General features: G+C 41.1%; 1 protein-coding gene across 1 annotated transcript in view; it reads right to left on the bottom strand.

Moving 5' to 3' along the window:
- The window catches only part of CEP83 (centrosomal protein 83), a 92,774-nt gene extending 77,207 nt beyond the window's left edge, over positions 1-15,567 (bottom strand). The window contains exon 1 of the mRNA XM_084794405.1: positions 15,297-15,567. The gene's annotated coding sequence lies outside the window, so the exon portion shown is untranslated. The remainder of the gene's footprint in view (positions 1-15,296) is intronic.
- Positions 15,568-17,559: the final 1,992 nt, after the last annotated feature.

Raw genomic sequence — 17,559 nt, 5'->3', positions numbered from 1 at the left:
TGTTCCTTAAATGTCCACCTGCTGCTGCTCGTCCTTATTCTTTCCTTCAAACAAACCATCTCTATAGCAACACACTCTTCAGAAATTTGTGGGCGGAAAGCATATGTTTGTGCAAAAATATAACAACCCAAGAACATGAGCTACTTTATTTTTCCTTTTATTACAAAAATGTATATATCTTAAAATCCAAAATTAATATATATATGAAACAAAAAGAATTTAAAAACAAAAAACATACAAATTCTACAATTGAGGTTACATATGTTTAAGAAGAAATTCTTTTTATAGGTTACAATGACACCTTGTGGTAAAACTTTTCAAATTATACAAACTTTACAATAGAAATACAAAGATGGTTTAGAAAATAAGCCATGCTAAAACCATAGTACTGAGGGGTTTTAGACATATGCAATAATCCATTTACAAGCCTGAAAGGCAAAAACTCTAAAGAAGTCTTACCATAAAGTAAACTTGATAAGCACGTTATAATACTATAAATACAAAATACTGCACTTGACAACAGTATTAGCAGAGCTAAATTTTTTAAATGATGCAAAAATCACTTCCATAATTCAGGGAAATTTTTCTAACATTAGTGATCTCTTTACATGAAAATAGTAACATGTGACTTAAAAAAACTTAAACTTCTGGTCAATTAAAAACATCACTTATTTAAGATATGAAACCATTTCAATCTTGATTGAATCAATAATTAAGAGGGTAATTGATAATGATCTATCAAATATTTATTGTTTTAAAATATACTAAGGGGCCAAGCATGGTGGCACAACACCTTTAATCCCAGCATTCCAGGCAGAGACAGGCAGATCCGAGTTCAAAGCCAGCCTGGTCTGCATAATGAGACCTTGTCTCAAAAACCCAAAATGAAAATAAGATACGCAAAGTACTAAGAAGCAAAACAATTACTTAATTTGTATGTGCTCGCACTATCATCTTTTAAAAACACTCCTCTCTTCTCGGCAGCTGTATGCCACAGTCAGCTGCTGTCTCTCTGACCCATCTCACTCTTTCTTACATGGCCTCCCTTTCCTTCACCCACCATGACAAGTGTCTGGTCCATAGTACCATCCCCAGAAGACAAGTTCAACTGCCCCTCTCACAGCTCATCTACTGCTTCTCTTTGAGTCACAAGTATACACCCAAGTTCCTCAATCCCTCTTCCAGTACATACCTCCAGCTCGATTCATATGGTCCATCCACAATGGACGCTCAATGATGGGACTCAGTAATTCACTCTCTCCGCATCCCCCAATATCGTACTTTGGCAATATGAAACAGCAGAAGCAAGAGGTTTACAACTTCCGCCCATACCATTTTCCCCACATACTCTCCTGGATTGTGGCTTGAATGATAACTGTCTCCATGAGCTTGGTTGGTTGGTTCCCAGGTTTAGGTAGTCCTACTGGAGGAAGTGTGTCACTGGTGATGGGTTTTGAAGAGTTTACAGTCTTGCCCTAATTCCAGTTTGTTCTCTCTACTTCCCATATAAAGTTAAGGTGTGGTCTTTCAGCTTCCTGCTGCTGCCGCTACCACCATGCCTGTCCAGTGCTGCCATGTCTCCCTGCCGTGATGGACTCTTATCTCTCTGCAACTGTAAGCCAAAGAAATTCTTCCAAAAGTAGCTTTTGGTCATTGTGGGGTTTTTTATTTTGTTTTGTTTTTTAATTTTTCTTTTGGTCATTGTGTTTTATCACAGTGAGAGAAAATTAACTAAAATTGGAGAAAACACTTATCTGACTTTCCTCTAAGTAGGTCACAAGACCTTCACTCCATAGGGATCTACCTATGCCTGGACAGAAGAATGAGGACAGAGGCATCACGACCCTGCGGGAACGAATCTTGCCAACTCCCTCTTGGCTTACTGTCAGTAGGATACACCTTGTTGCCCCTCAACCACACTTCTGCCTGACTACAGAAATGCATGGGCTTCCCTGTCCCATTCTGCTCTTCATTTCTAAAGGTTCCATGTCATGTGAAAGGCATTCTGGGCTTGGATACAGTTCTTGCCTACCATGTGTGAAGCTCTATATTCAATCCCCAGATTCATACAGTGGGGTTGGAGGAGTAAAATTGTATGCTCTTGATTTGCTATGGTCCCTTTTGGTATGGAGGAGAGGTCTCAGCCATGGACCTAGAATAGACAAAGGAAAAATCTGCTCCTTAAATCAATACTCACTAGCTTCAAATTTTCTAGCTGTTTCCTTTTTTAAAAATCAGTTAGTGTTATTTTTCCCTCATTTTGGAGTGCATAACTTATCCTCGCCCCTATTTAGAGCAAATTATCAAAACCACTGATTCATCTTCATCTGTTGTTTTTCAATATTTACTATTTACTTAAGTATTTGTGGCAAGGTCTCGTTTCTGCTTTTGTACTGTGTACTACAGGACATCTAATCTCTAAGTTTCTGGGCAATTCTCATTTCCACCTTCCGTTTCCCACAGGAGTGCTGGGATTACAATGCATACCATATACAACTTTTCATGTGGGTTCCAGGATCAAACTCAGGTCATGAGGCTTGTCTGTCTAACACTTTTACCTGCTAAGCCATCTTGCGAGCCCTCATCTATTGGCCTGAAACCTTCTCTTCCATTTCTGGAGCCAGAATGCTGCCTACCCTGCTGCCAAGAAATACTTCACAATTAACCATTTTTAAAGAAAATATTGCAGTGGGAAGAGGAAGCTCAAAGTTCAGCCATGGGAAGCTCATCCATTGTGAGAGCAAAGAGGAGACCCTCCATGCAGGATTCTCTCAGTTAGAAACTCCAGTTGATTCCTCAATTTCCCTGGTTAATTTCTGCTGCGTGTTTATAAGCACAATTTGATGATGTTATATATCTGATACTTGCTATTTGTGTTTAGAAGCCTTGCCAAAGGGGAAGCTCTGCTCTCCCCATGTCCTCAACCATGACCACCAAAGGACTGCCTCAACAGGAATGTCCCTGACTTAATGATGTTACCTTTAGTTTGCTCTCTCAATTAGGCTACTCCAGTCATCTCTGTGGGATGATGTGAGTGCCCAATTTGACGTTTTGCTATCTATCTGCTGGTTCTCTCTGATAATCACTATTTATTCTTTTACTTTTGCTTGATATATAACCTAAACTCATTCACACAAAAACGGACTCAGAATAAACAAAGATTTTTTGACCTATAACACAAAAATATAGTCCTATATGAACACTAGACCAATGAGATAGGCTGTCTTTAGAAACAAGGGGGATGGCTCCTTAAGGAATAACATCAGAAGTTGACCTCTGGTCCAACTACACACCCACACACATGTGCTCATGAACACACATACACATGCGCCTCACACACATGCTCACACACCCTATATTTATCATATAATCTGTCCAATACATTTATAAGTATTCACACTTAAGAGATGAAAGCATATAAAAAACTTTACACAACTATTCATAACAGCTTTGAGATTTGGACACAAATCCATCACAAGGTAAATAGATAAACAAATTGTGCTATTATTTTTGTAATGGAATATCACTCAGGAATAATAAGAAATGTATAAATGTCAAAATAATTATGCAGTAAAAACATATTCAGATAAAAATAGGATAATATCATTGCATTTGTATAAAAATCCAAGAAATACATGTAACAACAATAACAAAAAAAAAAGAGATCATGACTTCAAGAGAGAGCAAGGAGGGGAGTACACAGACAGGATTGGAATGGGAGAAGAGGAAAAATGAAGAGAAGATGATGTAACTATATTTTAATTTTTAAAAAATTACAAAAGAAACAAAATCAAGAAACACAAATCAATTGATACTTAAGAAAATCAAGAAGCTAACTCAACAAGTATATTTAAAATAACTAGTAATATATAACACTGTTCAAAGAATTATGAGTAATACTAAGTACAAAATAAGTTTTATCCTCCAGAGAAAAAACTCAGTCATAAGCCATACAGCATTGCAGAATATTTGATCCCACTGTGAACACCAGGTTGTGAACTGTAAAAACCTATCTCTTGTTTGGTGTGGTTGAGCCTTAACACACATCTTTAATCCAAGAATTTTCTGTATATTGTAAACAGATGATTAAGGTGTGGTTCAGCCAGCCTAGCACACACCTTTACTCCAAGAGCTTTCAGTACACAGGGCTTAATAATATTAACCCTGGGTCGAGAGGTGGAACAAGAAACCAGCTGACAGGGATTAAGAGTAGGAGGGCCTCTGAGTTGAAGGTTATTTAAGACAACATGGGGGGTGGGGGGGGAGCTTTTAGGCTTTTGAATCTGAGCTAGCAAGCTTTTGGCCTTGGGTTTTTGCCCTTTTCCTCTTAGGCTGTCAGCTGAGCTAGGGAGCTTTTGGGCTTTTTCTTCTGAGATGTGAGCTGAGTAGGGAGGTCAGCTGGGTGCTTTCTCTGCCTCTCTGAGGTGGTAGGTTTTCACCCCGCATCTGGCTCCTGAGTTTTCACTGGTAAAATCAAACAAACGAAATTTTCATTTTTTATAACAACAATACAGCTTTCCTACTTCCAACACAATGGAGTAAAGCTAAAAATCTTTTTCACAAAAACAGCCAAACCCCAGCCATTTCATGCTCTGAAACCCAACCAAAGACTTAAAACACAGTCCAACTGTTCAATCGTGAAAACAACTGGTATAGGCAAGAGCCACAGGCGCCCACAGTATTCTTACTTTGGCTGTCCCATCACGTCACACTGACGGATCAGTGAAGGAGTTCAGAGTGTAGCACTGAGAACAACTGCAAGGTATTTGAAGTTAATCTGTTTTCTGATGTGTGTCAATTAAGGTGGAGCTCTCTATGACGGCCGAGATGGCTAGTACTTCCCACAGCCTCAGCTTAGAGGCCTCTTCAGGGCAAGCAAAGAACTAACTGGTGATTTTACAAAGGTCTAGAAATTAAAGAGAATCACAGGGACTTGATAAAGTGTCCACTAGCCCAGACAGAACAAAAACTGCAAACATGTAGACCAAAGACTCAGGCAGACACCCGCCACCACATATGCAGAGGAGCTGTACACACAGACTGAGTCAAGAATACTAGTGAGAAGTAAAGCCAGCACAGACTTGCAAACAGCCTGCACTTAAATGCACCCTTGCTACACACAGGTCCACCCATGGGTCAGTTTGAAGATGTCATGCTAATTCTTGTTTGAATACAAAGCTATACAGACAAGAGAAAGCAACCTTAAAAATAAATAGGGCTAGGCTGAGTAATAGGAAGTGTCATTTCAATTAAAGACATTAAATTACATAAAGAAATTACTATAATACTGTATAATTGGGCTTATGTGTAACTATAATACATATTTATGACAATAGTATCAAAAGGAAAAAAGAAGAGTTATATTGGAAGAAGTTCTGAAATTTAACAGTATTTAGTATTATTCTGAAACAGACTGCTATAAATTAAAATGCATATTGTAACCTCAAGAAAAACCATTAAAAAGTACAGTAAAAAAATCAATAGAATTTGAAAGGTACATTAAACAATATTTCAAAGTTATTAAAAAGAAAATAAAAAACAAGACAAATAGAAAATTTGGGAAAATGGCATAAATCCACAATATTGGCAATTGTACTAAACATTAATGAGCTCCATTCGAAGGACAGAGAATGCTAAACTGGTTTAATTTTTCTACAGCTGCTATGTGTCACTTGTGAAATATTTTGTTGATTCAAAGACATAACAGGATAAAAAAAATGGAACAAAAAAAAATTTAAGGCATACAAATAAGAATCATAAGAAAGTTAGAATAGCTATAGTGGACAAACAGAATGTAAAACCAAAATTATTACTAAAATTAATTATATTCTATACTAATATTTAATAATGACGAACATCAATAAACCATATATGACAAGTGTTTATGTGTCTAACAGAACCGCAACAAACAAGAAGGGGGAAAAGACCAAGATAGGGGGAGAGACAATTAAAAAGAGAAAACTGCAATGAATGCCAGAATAAGACAAAAAATATTTAAGAATATAGGAGATAACTGGCCTTATTAATTACCATGATTATAACCACAGCAAAAGATACAAAAAATACAAATAGACAGACTCATTACTTAGTAAGGCTAGCCAGGAACTCATTATATAGCCCAGGGTGATCCTCTTGCCTCAGTTTCCAAAGTGCTGGAATTATAGGTGTCTGTTACCATGCTTAGTATACATCCTTAGTAAATACACAGGAACATTCTCCAGAATAAGCCATACACTGAGCCTCAAAACTAATTTAGGAGAACAGAAAGTGCCTGTCATCTAAGCATGAGGACCTGAGTTCAGACCCCAAGCACCCACACAAAAAGCCAGGTACAACCATCAACACGTGTAATCTGGAAGTGGAAAAAGGAGGATCCCTGGAGTTTGCTGGACAGCCAGTCTAGCCAAACTAGTGAACCCCATGCTCAGCAAAAGACCCTATCTAAAGAAATATGGTGGAGAGCTATTAAGGAAAACAATGGTCATCAATCTCTGACCTCCACACACACATGCATAGCATAAACACACACACACACACACACACACACACACACACACAATCATAAAAAGAATGCCATCTGAGCACCAGATTGTGTTGTGTTAGTGGCTCACAACAATAAGAAAATGGGAGTGGGGGCTGGAGAGATGGCTCAGCAGTTAAGAGCACTGGTTGATCTTCCAGAGGACCTGGGTTCAAGTCCCAGCTCACACAAGGCAGCTCACAATGCCTGTAAGAGTCCAGTTCCAGTTACCAAACCCACCCAGACATACAAGCAGGCAAAACACAAATACACATAAAATAACAATAAATTATTTTTAAATAAGAAAATAAACAGGATTAAACTATTTTTTAAAACCTCAATTATTAGTAATCAACATACTTCTAACACGGGGATCAAAGGGAGAGAAAATCCACAAGGTAAAAGAAAAAAGTTTTTGTTTTCATTTTGTTTTGTTTCCCTTTTTAAGACAAGGTTTCTCTGTGTAGCCTTAGCTGGCCTTAGCTCACCTTGGACTCAAAGATCCACCTGCCTCTGCCCCTCAGGTGCTGAGATCAGAGGCATCCACCAGCACACCCAGACACAAGGTAAAATGTTTAATGTATTTTAGAGATTGTTGTTCCTGGGCGGTTGTTGTTGTTAAACAGGTCTCATGTAGCCCAGGCTGGCTTTTTAACCTACTATATAGCCTAGAATAACCCTGAATTTGATCCTTGTTTGCTTCTACATTCTTAGTGCTGAGATTACAGCATGTACCACCCCACAAAGCTGAACCCAGCCAGAGTTTTATTCATCAGCCAAGCACTCTACCAGTTTAGCTACATCCGCAACCCTTATAATCATGTTTTGAATAAATGATACAAAACATAGTATACCTCAAAAGGTACATAATAAAGCTAACAACATTTAGATTGAAATACACAGGGGCGAAGATCTCTAAAAGATAGAACCGCCCCGTATAAACAAGCGCTTTCAGTTTAGTTCATCCCTAGAACCACACACCTCTACACCTCTATGCCCCACACCCTTGCCACGCCCTCACAGTCACTTAGAGGAAAGAATGAGGGCACTCTATACCTACATACCTGTTATACCAGCACTCAAGGGCTGCAGCTGCCCAATGACACAGCACTCACCTAAACATACGCAAGGCTACACAAATGCACTTTTTAGTGCTACCAAAATCAAATAAATAAAAAAAAACCCAAAGCTAGCAGCAAGAAAAGTGTTATCTGAACAAAAGCTGGTGAATCTGAAATAAGAAAAAGAAATATAAAAGTCTTTAACAAAATGAATACAAACCATATTCAACAATAAAAAGATTATAAAACGTGACCAAATTGGAATTATCCAGGAATAATGTTTTACTCTCCAGAAGTCAGTTAATAATGAAGGCGGGGGGGGGGGGGGGGGGGCACCTCTGGGCAAATCACACATACCATGTAATGTGATTTTTAATTAAAAACTTTAATTAATGACAACAAGAAGATTGGGTAGGTAAAAGTGTCTACCACACTAACCTATGATGATGGCTCCTTCAATCCTTGGAAGCCATTAAAGGTGGAAGGAAAAAAACCTGTGTCACAAAGGTGTTCTCTAAACCTCCACATCTGCATTATGACACGAATGTGCACACTCACACATGCGTGTACACAAACGAATTATAAAACATCTAAAACTAGAACAGAAAGGAACTTCTTCAATCTGGTAAAGTATCTACAGAAAATTATGGGCCCAAACTCTAGTTACTATCACATTTCACAGTGTTCAACATTTTTAGTTAATTTATTCACTTTATATCTCAATTGTAGCCCCCTCCCTCCTCTTCCCTTCCGCCCTCTTTCCCCATCCCCTCCCCTATTCCTCAGGAAAGGGGAGCCCCCCTACCTACCCACCTCAGCTCATCAAGTCCATCAAGACTGAGCATGTCCTCTTCCCCTGTAGCCTGGTAAGTGACCAAAAAGCAGGCAACAGAGTCCAAGTCAGAAACAGCCCTCACCCCGCTCCCCTTACTAGGGGACCTACATGAAGCTGTAGAGGAATTTTAATTAAGAACATACGTGCTCCGGCAAGAGATCACATCCAAAGACCTTCTAGGTCTATGTGATCCTGGCTGGCATACAAACACACCTTTAATCCAGGAGAGAGAGACAAACAGATCTGAGTTTAAGCCCAGCCTGGTGGTATAGAGCAAGTGGTGGTGCACACCTTTAATCCCAGCACTCCTGGAGGCAGAGGCAGGATGATCTGAGTTCAAGGGCAGCCTAGTCTACAGAGTCAGTTCCGGGACTGTCTAGGCTACACAGAGAAATCATGTCTTGGAGAAAGAAAGGGGGGGAGGGAGGGGGGGGGAGAGAGACAGACAGACAGACACAGACAGAGAGAAAAGCTTAGGTACAGGCGTAATGGTACACACATTTAACCACTAACAATGAAGGTGAGGTTAAGGAAAGTAAAGTAAGCACCCATGTGTGAAAGCAATGTTCAACTGAGTAGCACGAAAGGTGACAAATCAGGGAAAGTGTGGGATAACATCCATCCATGTAAAAAAGACAGGAATTCTGATCAATTTTTATTAGATTAATATATCTTGTTATATGTGCCTGCATGTAGGTATGTGTACTACAGGCATGCTTAGAAGGTCAGAAGAGGGCATCAGATTCCCTGGAACTGGAGTTGATTGGTTGTGAACCACCACGTGGGTGCTGGAAATCAAACCCAGGTCCTCTACAAGAGTAACGTGCTCTTAACTACTAAGTCATCTCTCCAATACCAATGAATCTTAAAAAATGAAGATTACAAGTATGGAAGGAGAGAAAAAGACGGTACATATCTCACAAGCGTTTCTAACATTAGAGTGGATAAAAACAATAGATGAGAAACAATAGCTTAATGCCCACTATGACTGAGTCAGGAATTACAATCTGCCTTTTTCGATAGAATACAACTGTTTGACAATGTATCATTTTCCACACAGAAACAGTACTTACAACTCCCTGACTTCAGAATTCAGGCTCCAAACTCTTCTGTTTGGAGCTTGGCATCTTAGATCCCAAGCTCAGATCTTTACAGAAGATGACTTTCCAGAAATAGCGACAACTTCCACCAGTAAACACATATGATATGCACATCCTTTGGCTTCCAAGATGACTCTAGTTCTCCTCACTAGGTCTCTATCTCTACACTCATGCAGATGTTTACCCTTTTCCAATCCCTATCAGTTATATCCAAGATCCTTACCACCACTATTGCTAATGACTCCTGATTCTCTCCCCTACCCCAGAAACTTTTCCTCCGTGGTATTCCCTGACTTAACTCCCTCCAGTCCAAGTTGAATACATCTGTACTCACCTTTAAACTTAACTAAAGTATAGTGTCTTCTACTTGTAGATCTACATTGGAGGTCCTTCCTACATGTCCCAAAATATAGTCACATTTATCCTTACAGCATTTACTGTATTAAATCTAATTATTTCATCCATTTCCCCATTTTAAGATAGTATACAATAATGCATTTAAGACTGCAAGGTCTTATTTTCCATTTCCCCAGTGTCTAATATACTACAGGACATATAAAAGAAACTCAAAGCCTGGTGCAGTGGCACTTGCCTGTAATCCTAGAACTCTGGGAGGCAGAGGCAGTGAGTTTGAGGACAGCCTGGTCTACAAAGAGAGTCTGAGACAGCCAAGGCTATGCAGAAAAGCCCTGTCTCAAAAACCCAAGAAGGGGAGGGGGAGGAGGAAGAAAAGGAAGAAGAAGAGGAGAAGAAAGAAAAAAGGAAGAAGGAGGAGGAGGAGGAGAAGTTCAAATGTCTAAACCAATTATCAGTAAAAACAAGTTGCTTACATTGGAACTATACAATTTCTGAAAGAAGTTTCAAAGACTTCTTTTTTCAAATGAGAAAGATTAAGGGATTTAGTTTCTATTGCTGTGATGAAATACTGACCAAAATAATGTGGGAAAGAAAGAGTTTGTTTCTTTGTCTTGTTGTTTTCAGGGACAGCCTCACTACATAGCTTTGGCTGGCCTGGATGTAGGTCTGGCTGCCTCAAGCTCAAAGAGATCCACCTGCCTCTGCCTCCTGTGCTGGGATTAAAACGGGAAGCCACCACTGGCCAGCTGGTTTACTTCGGTTTATATTTCCAGGTCACAACAGTCCATCACTGAGGGAAGTTGGGGCAAAAACTCAAGGCAGGAAACCAAAGCAGAGACCATGAAGGAACTCTTTGTACTGACTTGCATCTCCTGGCTTGTTTAGCTGGCTTCCTACATAACTCAGTACCACCAATCCAGAGGTGGCACCACCTACAGTATAGCAATCATTAATCAAGAAAAAGCCCATGTGAGGGCTTGCCTACAGGCCAATCTAATGTAGGCAATTCCTCAACTGAAGTTCCTGCCTTCCAGGTGACTCCCTTTTGTCGAGTTGACCCCCCCAAAACAAAAAACAAAAACTACCCACTCAGCTGATGTGCTGGATCTTTGATTCTCTTCTCATAAAACCACAATCTACGAAGTTATGTTTAGTGCTCTAAGGTTTCCATGTAGCTCCAGAAGTCACAAAAAAGTACATTTCAACTTAACTGTAGAGAAGGCTGGTATTAATAATTAATAACTTTCCTACACATTGCTGCTTGATCCAATCTTTTCAGATATCCTTTATATACACTATTACTCAAAGCATTTATAGTACATCTCTGTGAAAAATAATGTCAGCCCCCTAAGACATATACTCAAGGCTATATACTGTATTTGCTTTAGAATAAAATGTGATGTAGATGAGAAAAATGAAAGTGAGCACTAGAGACAGGACTGCACCCTGAAAATCCCTACAGTTTTCAGTGGTTGCTGTGTTACTGAAACAGTGTTACTGGGCAACAACTTAGAAGTTAGACTGGCAAGCGCACTTAAACTTAACCCAAGATTTATAAACTACTCCAGGACTCAACTTCACCTTTTCATAACTTCACCTAAAGACTCTTACACCAGACATAGAATTCTGGCAAGCTTATTAAAATTACTGACAAGTTTAAAGACATAGTTTGAGAATGGCAAGTACTTTCCAAAAAGATAAGATCAGATATTAGGCTGCTCCTAGCTCTAAATTTTAATTCTTAAAGTACTTTAAAGTCACAATATACAGAAAGCAACAACGGAGCATTTTCCAGCGTTCTTGGTTTCTATCCTCCTAGAATATTGCTCAAGCACAAAAGAAATAGCACTGGACTTGACATGACAGTCAGTGGTCTTTCCGTGATCCAGAAAGGATAATCCTGACAGAAAATAGGCAACTAATGAACTTCAGAGGATTGCTAATTTACAAGAAGCAAATTAAAGTACTGACACAGTGTCATAAATTAAGTGTTGATGGAGCAAAAAGTAGGATGGAAAGAAGTGAAATGAGATGGAGAGAGACCAGAAGGACGCAAGAGGAAGAGAGGAAAGGAAGACTAAAGTACTCAAAAAGTACTTTCAAAAAGTAAAGGTTTTGAAACTAAGGGTCTTCTAGAAAGAACCAGAAAATTGACCAAACTCACCAAGCCCAGTGGGAACAGAGCCAGAATTCCTGAGGGAGGTCTTAGGGTTGCTAATGTCGTGGGAAATTCTCAAATATTTATTCACACTTTCTAGGAACAAAACCTTTCCTTTTGGTCCCTCCCCCATTTGTTTGTTTAGTTGGTTTGGTTTTTCAAGTCTTGGAACTCACTCTGCAGACCAGGCTAGCCTTGAACTCAGAGATCCAGTTGCCTCTGCCACCTGAATGCTGGAATTAAAAACGTACACCACCACCACCACCCTACTGATCCCCCATTCTTTAATATTCTATCTTGTGGTTTAAGCTGCCTTTCGTATATTTTTAAACCAACTCTGACTTTTACGATAATATAGGGTTCAAATGAACATTTGTCATACAAGAAACATCCCTTCAACAAGTTCTGTTTAGAAAAAACAAAGGATACGCTCATGAAAGAGGTTAATCTATAGTCAGGAAGAACAAAGAAAGAAAGAAAGAAAGAAAGAAAGAAAGAAAGAAAGAAAGAAAGAAAGAATAAAGTCTAAGTATCAAATAAATATGACTCACAAATACTGTAGAGTTTCAAATGTCATGGTGAAACTGAACCTACAGAAAAGGTATAAATCAGATTCAAAAAAAAAGAAAGGAAGGAAAAAACTGGCGCAGGATAGAAAGAAATTAAGAATGATACAGGAAGGAGAAGGTAGATTTAAAAGATAATGGAGAAAAACAATTTGGACAAAGGCACTTTTTCCATAATGAGTTAAGACCTTGGAGTGAAGATGTCATTGTAGGTCAAGAACTCAGTTTCCATGGGGAGGGACTGGAGCGGTGGCTCAGCAGTTAGAGCGTTGACTACTCTCACAAACACCAGGCCTTCACAACTGCCAGTAACGCCAGCTCTAGTCAACGGTTCATTACTACAACAGCAGCATTTAAAAGACATAGGAAGCAAGAACTAAAATGAAACCTAAGGGTGTATAAATCTCATGTTTTGCTTTCTATTGCTAATAGTTTGAATTTAAAGACATCATTTGTCACAGTTTCACATCACTATGCTTACAAGCATGGTGGCTCATACACGCAGTCCCAGCACTGGGAAGGCTGAGCCACAACATGGAAGAACTGGTGAGTTCCAATAAGCCTGAGCTAAAAATACAAGATCAGCTTCAACTTAAAATAACAACAACAAAGAAAAAAATGTAGAAACAAACAACAACAAAAAGATCATTTAAGCCAACCATTCAGGCTTGTAGTCCCAGTTAGGTCTCAAGAAATTCCTTTTACCGAAGTCTGTCATTTAGGCAAAAACCAGCATTGTCTGAGGGACTTGATAGTTCCTACATGCTAAAAGGGGTCATTCTTATCTCTGGCAAAAGGGACATAATAAGGCTGTTCCACTAACCTATGCCTGAGATGCCTATCAGCATATCAAAATCTAAGCTAGCCTCTAGGCTCCCTCAGGCCCTACTCACACACAGCAGTCACAGAGTCATCCTGGCTGGCGTGCTTGGACCCCTCTAACCCTCCCCAGCCTCTCCTTTTTCTATATAACCTTAGTGAGCTTGGCTACTGGCTCTGTTGGCTCTCCGTTCCACTCTAGACCCAACTCCAGGACTCCACTCCTCTTTCTTTTCTCGCTCTCCCCCCTCTCTCTCCTCTCATGGCGCTGTCTATTCTGTTGGCCATGTTCAGTCTGGACTCCTCTTGATGTCTCTACTCCTCAGCCATTTACCTTGGATCAGTTATATCCTCTTTTTTTTTTATTCACTCTGGAATTCAAGAGGCCAAGGAACAGAAATCGCCAAATCAAAGTAAGCCTGGTATAAAAAGCCAGACCAAACAGGCCACTTAATTTACCACTCAAGTTATAGCATTAAGGATTCAACAAGTGGAGAGTAAGGCTTAAAAACGTGTATTGTTTTGCAGTCTCTCAAATGTATGTAACTCTACATTGCTATCATCTTATTTTTTTAATATTTATTTATGATGTATACAGTATGCATCATATCACATTATAGATGGTTGTGAGCCACCATGTGGTTGCTGGGAATTGAACTCATGACCTCTGGAAGAGTAGTCAGTGCTCTTAACCGCTGAGCCATCTCTCCAGCCCCTATGCTGAGCCATCTCTCCAGCCCCTATCACTTTATTTTTTGAGAATAGTACTAAATACAGCCTGCACACTCATTAGTGAAGAAATACTCTAAGAGAAATACTCTGGAATAAGTAACAGCCAAAGAACAACTCAAATCCATTTGCAACTCTCCAAAGGGTTATGTGTGACACAGTAAAATCAAAGCATTCTAATAATTCTAAATAAAATTGGTTTCAGCCAGGCGATGGTTGCAGAGGCAGGCGGATCTTCAGGTTCCAGGCCAGCCTGGTCTACAATGCTAGTCCCAGGACAGCCAGGGCTTAACACAGAGAAACCCTGTCATTAAACAAACAAACAAACAAACAAAAACCAACAACAAATAGTTTGAAATCAAATCTGAATACCAAAAGTGGCAAATGTAACCACCTATAGGCTAAAAGCACAAATTTGGAGACTTCTGAACTCAGATTAAGAGGCAACATTTACTTACGTTCTAGTTGAGTATTAGACTTGTTTACGATGCTGTTGCTTGGTAACAGAAGCACAGCTTTAACGTCCTCAGCTATATAGTCTTCAGTTTAGTACTTTATACTAATAGTCTGAACATATTATGAATTTATCATATATAAAATTTCAAAACAAATGTATCATTATCCTAAATATCTTTGACAAGTTAGTCACTTGATAATTGGAAGATGACCAAAGACTTAAAGACACTAGGTAAAGGGCATGTTTAAAAGCCAAGTGTCGCTTTATCATAATCAGATATTAGACTAAGAATCTGCCAAAGTATCAAGCCCAAAATACACTGAACACATTTCAGACCTTAGCTCTGAACATCCGCCAAGCATCACTATTACAACTGTCTTTAAGGACAAGGAAAATGACAGCGTGGCTTCTGAGGCGCAAATTAAACGGGGGGGGGGGGGTTGCTTTACATTAAGCCAGTTAATTACTCAGCTGGCTACCATGCCGCAGTGCACCAAAAAGTCCCGTAAGGAGTTTCACGTGCTTTAAGAAAAAAAAAAAAGCACGCAGAACTCATCTCGGGGCCTGCCTTCTTAACACGCGCTCCCACTACTTTACCAGGAAGCAAAACCGGAGTTCAAGGGCGGGCAGGGCGGAGGGGTGCCGCAGGATTCCAACCAGATGCCGAGCGTGCCTAAAAGGAGAGGTTACCTACCAAACTCACAGACGCTCCCTGCAGCGCGCCCAAGTAACACTGCCGCGCTCGCCCCCGGGGGACCCCGACACAGCTCCGACCACGGCCACCCACTCTGCTCTGCTCGCCCAGGCATTGGGGCCGAGGAGTCCCGACGGTCCCACCGCTGGGGTTGTCCGCCCAGCCCGCCAAGCCTGGCCCGGTCCCCCGGCGGCCGCTCACACGCCGCGGGCTGCAAGCTCGAGGCAAGCTGAGGTAGCCCGGGAAACTCGGAGGGCCGAAGAGGGCGGCGGAGGCGGCGGCGGCGGCGGCAAGCCCGGCTCCTCCTCCGCGGCCCAGCCTCCTCAGCAGACACGCCGCCCCCTCAGCCCGCCGCCCGCCGCTCGCCACTCCCGAGTGTGGCGGAGCCGACCTCTGTCGGAGCCACTGCGGCTGCGCGAAGCAGGAAGCCCCGCCCTCACTACGTCATCAGCGCCGCGCACCGCCCCGGCCCTAGCCGTTGGCTAGGGAAGCCGGCGACGGTTGCGCGGGCAGCGGCTGCTATGGTGGGAAAAGTGGGAATGTCACTCCGGGACATCCCTGTGGGCCTCATCGAAACCCCGCGAGCCCGGGGAACGGCAGATCGCTCCCATGACACTCGTGTCGAGGAGCCGGTCTCGCTTCAAACGCTGTTGTACCTTGCTGGTGGGTTGAGGGACTCTCTACCCTCGTCCTGTTACTGTCACACGTCCATTTCTGAAGGCTTAGACGGTGCTCTCGCCGCCACCTCTGTCCCTACCCTTCTGTCATCGTGCCTGCATGGCGGATTTTCGGGCTCTGGCACACAGTCAGCCTGCGAGTGCGGAGTCACCCCAGCTTGCCACCTCTGGAAGTCAGGTCCTCCTGCCCCAGTCTTCATCCTGTAGGTCCGCCTACCCAGGGGTGACAGGGTGAGCTCCTGGTCTTAAGGCTGTGAACTAAATTGACACCTGGTGCCAGCTTGACAATATTTGTAAGCTAAAGGTTGAAATAAAGTAGGCTTTCAGCGTTTCAAGGTGGGAGAAACAGGCGTCCCGTCTGTAGCCATGCTTGCTGTGGGGCTTGGGTCTTGACAGTGCATCATGAAGCATAGCTTATGCTTGCCCACGAGATTACTGTATCCAGCCTCTGAGTAGAACGGCTACTGAGCTGTGACAGTTTTCTTGAAATGTGGGTGAGGGGCATCAGAAGCACACAGTTACAGATGGGTTGTATAAATGAGATAACGTGGGGACACATTCACGATCTTGCATATACACACATCTTTTCCACTATATAGTTTACATTTCCTTTTCTCTGCCATTGGCCTTTTTTTTTAAGATGCATTTATTTATTATTATGTATACAGTGCTCTGCCTGCATGTACACCTGCAGGCCAGAAAAGGGTATCAGATCACATTAGAGATGGTTGTGAGCAACCATGTGGTTGCTGGAAATTGAACTCAGGACCTCTGGGAGAGCAGTCAGTGCTCTTAACCTCTGAGCCATCTCTCCAGCCCTTTTTTTGGGGGGGGGGGAAGATAGGGGGAGTTGTTGAGACAGGGTTTCTCTGTGTAGCCTTAGCTGTCCTGAACTGGCTTTGTGGATCAGACCTCGAACTCACAGCGATCTGCCTGCCTCTGCCTCCCGAGTGCTGGGATTAAAGGCATGCACCACCACACCCGGCCTGCCATTGGCTTTTGTATTTGTAAATGTACACACTATATATTCCCAATGCCAACAGAATTATATAGTGTTTAAAGAGATACTTGAGTTATTTATGGTAGTAATAAATGAAATAGACAACTTCCTTTTAAAAAATTGCCAAAGCTGCATATGGGGAAGAACTCAGTGACACTTGCCAGTGTGTGGGAGGCAAGGCAGGAGTGGACACAAAAGGAATAAAAAAGATGTAAATAACTCAGTATAGAACAAATTGAATTTGTAATAATAATAAGTGTGACAGAAGGAACTCCAGGCCCATATAACTGTACTAATGGATTTCATCAACACTTATTTCAGAACTACACTGTTTCAGAAAAACAAAACAGTAAGAAACCCAGCGTAATCTTAGTACCAAAAATTGTCAAGAATATTTAATAAGATAATCACAGACCATTATTCTTCATAAACTCAAGCTTTTAAATTCATAAAATATTAGCAAATTAAAGTTTACAATATAGAAAATTAGAGCATGACCAAAGAGGATGAAATTTAATACAGGACAGGAGTTCATAATATTAATGGAACAAGAATAAATATAATCATAGTCCCAATACATACAGAA

This window comes from Acomys minous (assembly GCF_964271855.1).
Source record: "Acomys minous genome assembly, chromosome: 9".
Classification (NCBI taxonomy): Eukaryota; Metazoa; Chordata; class Mammalia; order Rodentia; family Muridae; genus Acomys; species Acomys minous.
This window is presented reverse-complemented; position numbering and strand designations above follow the sequence as displayed.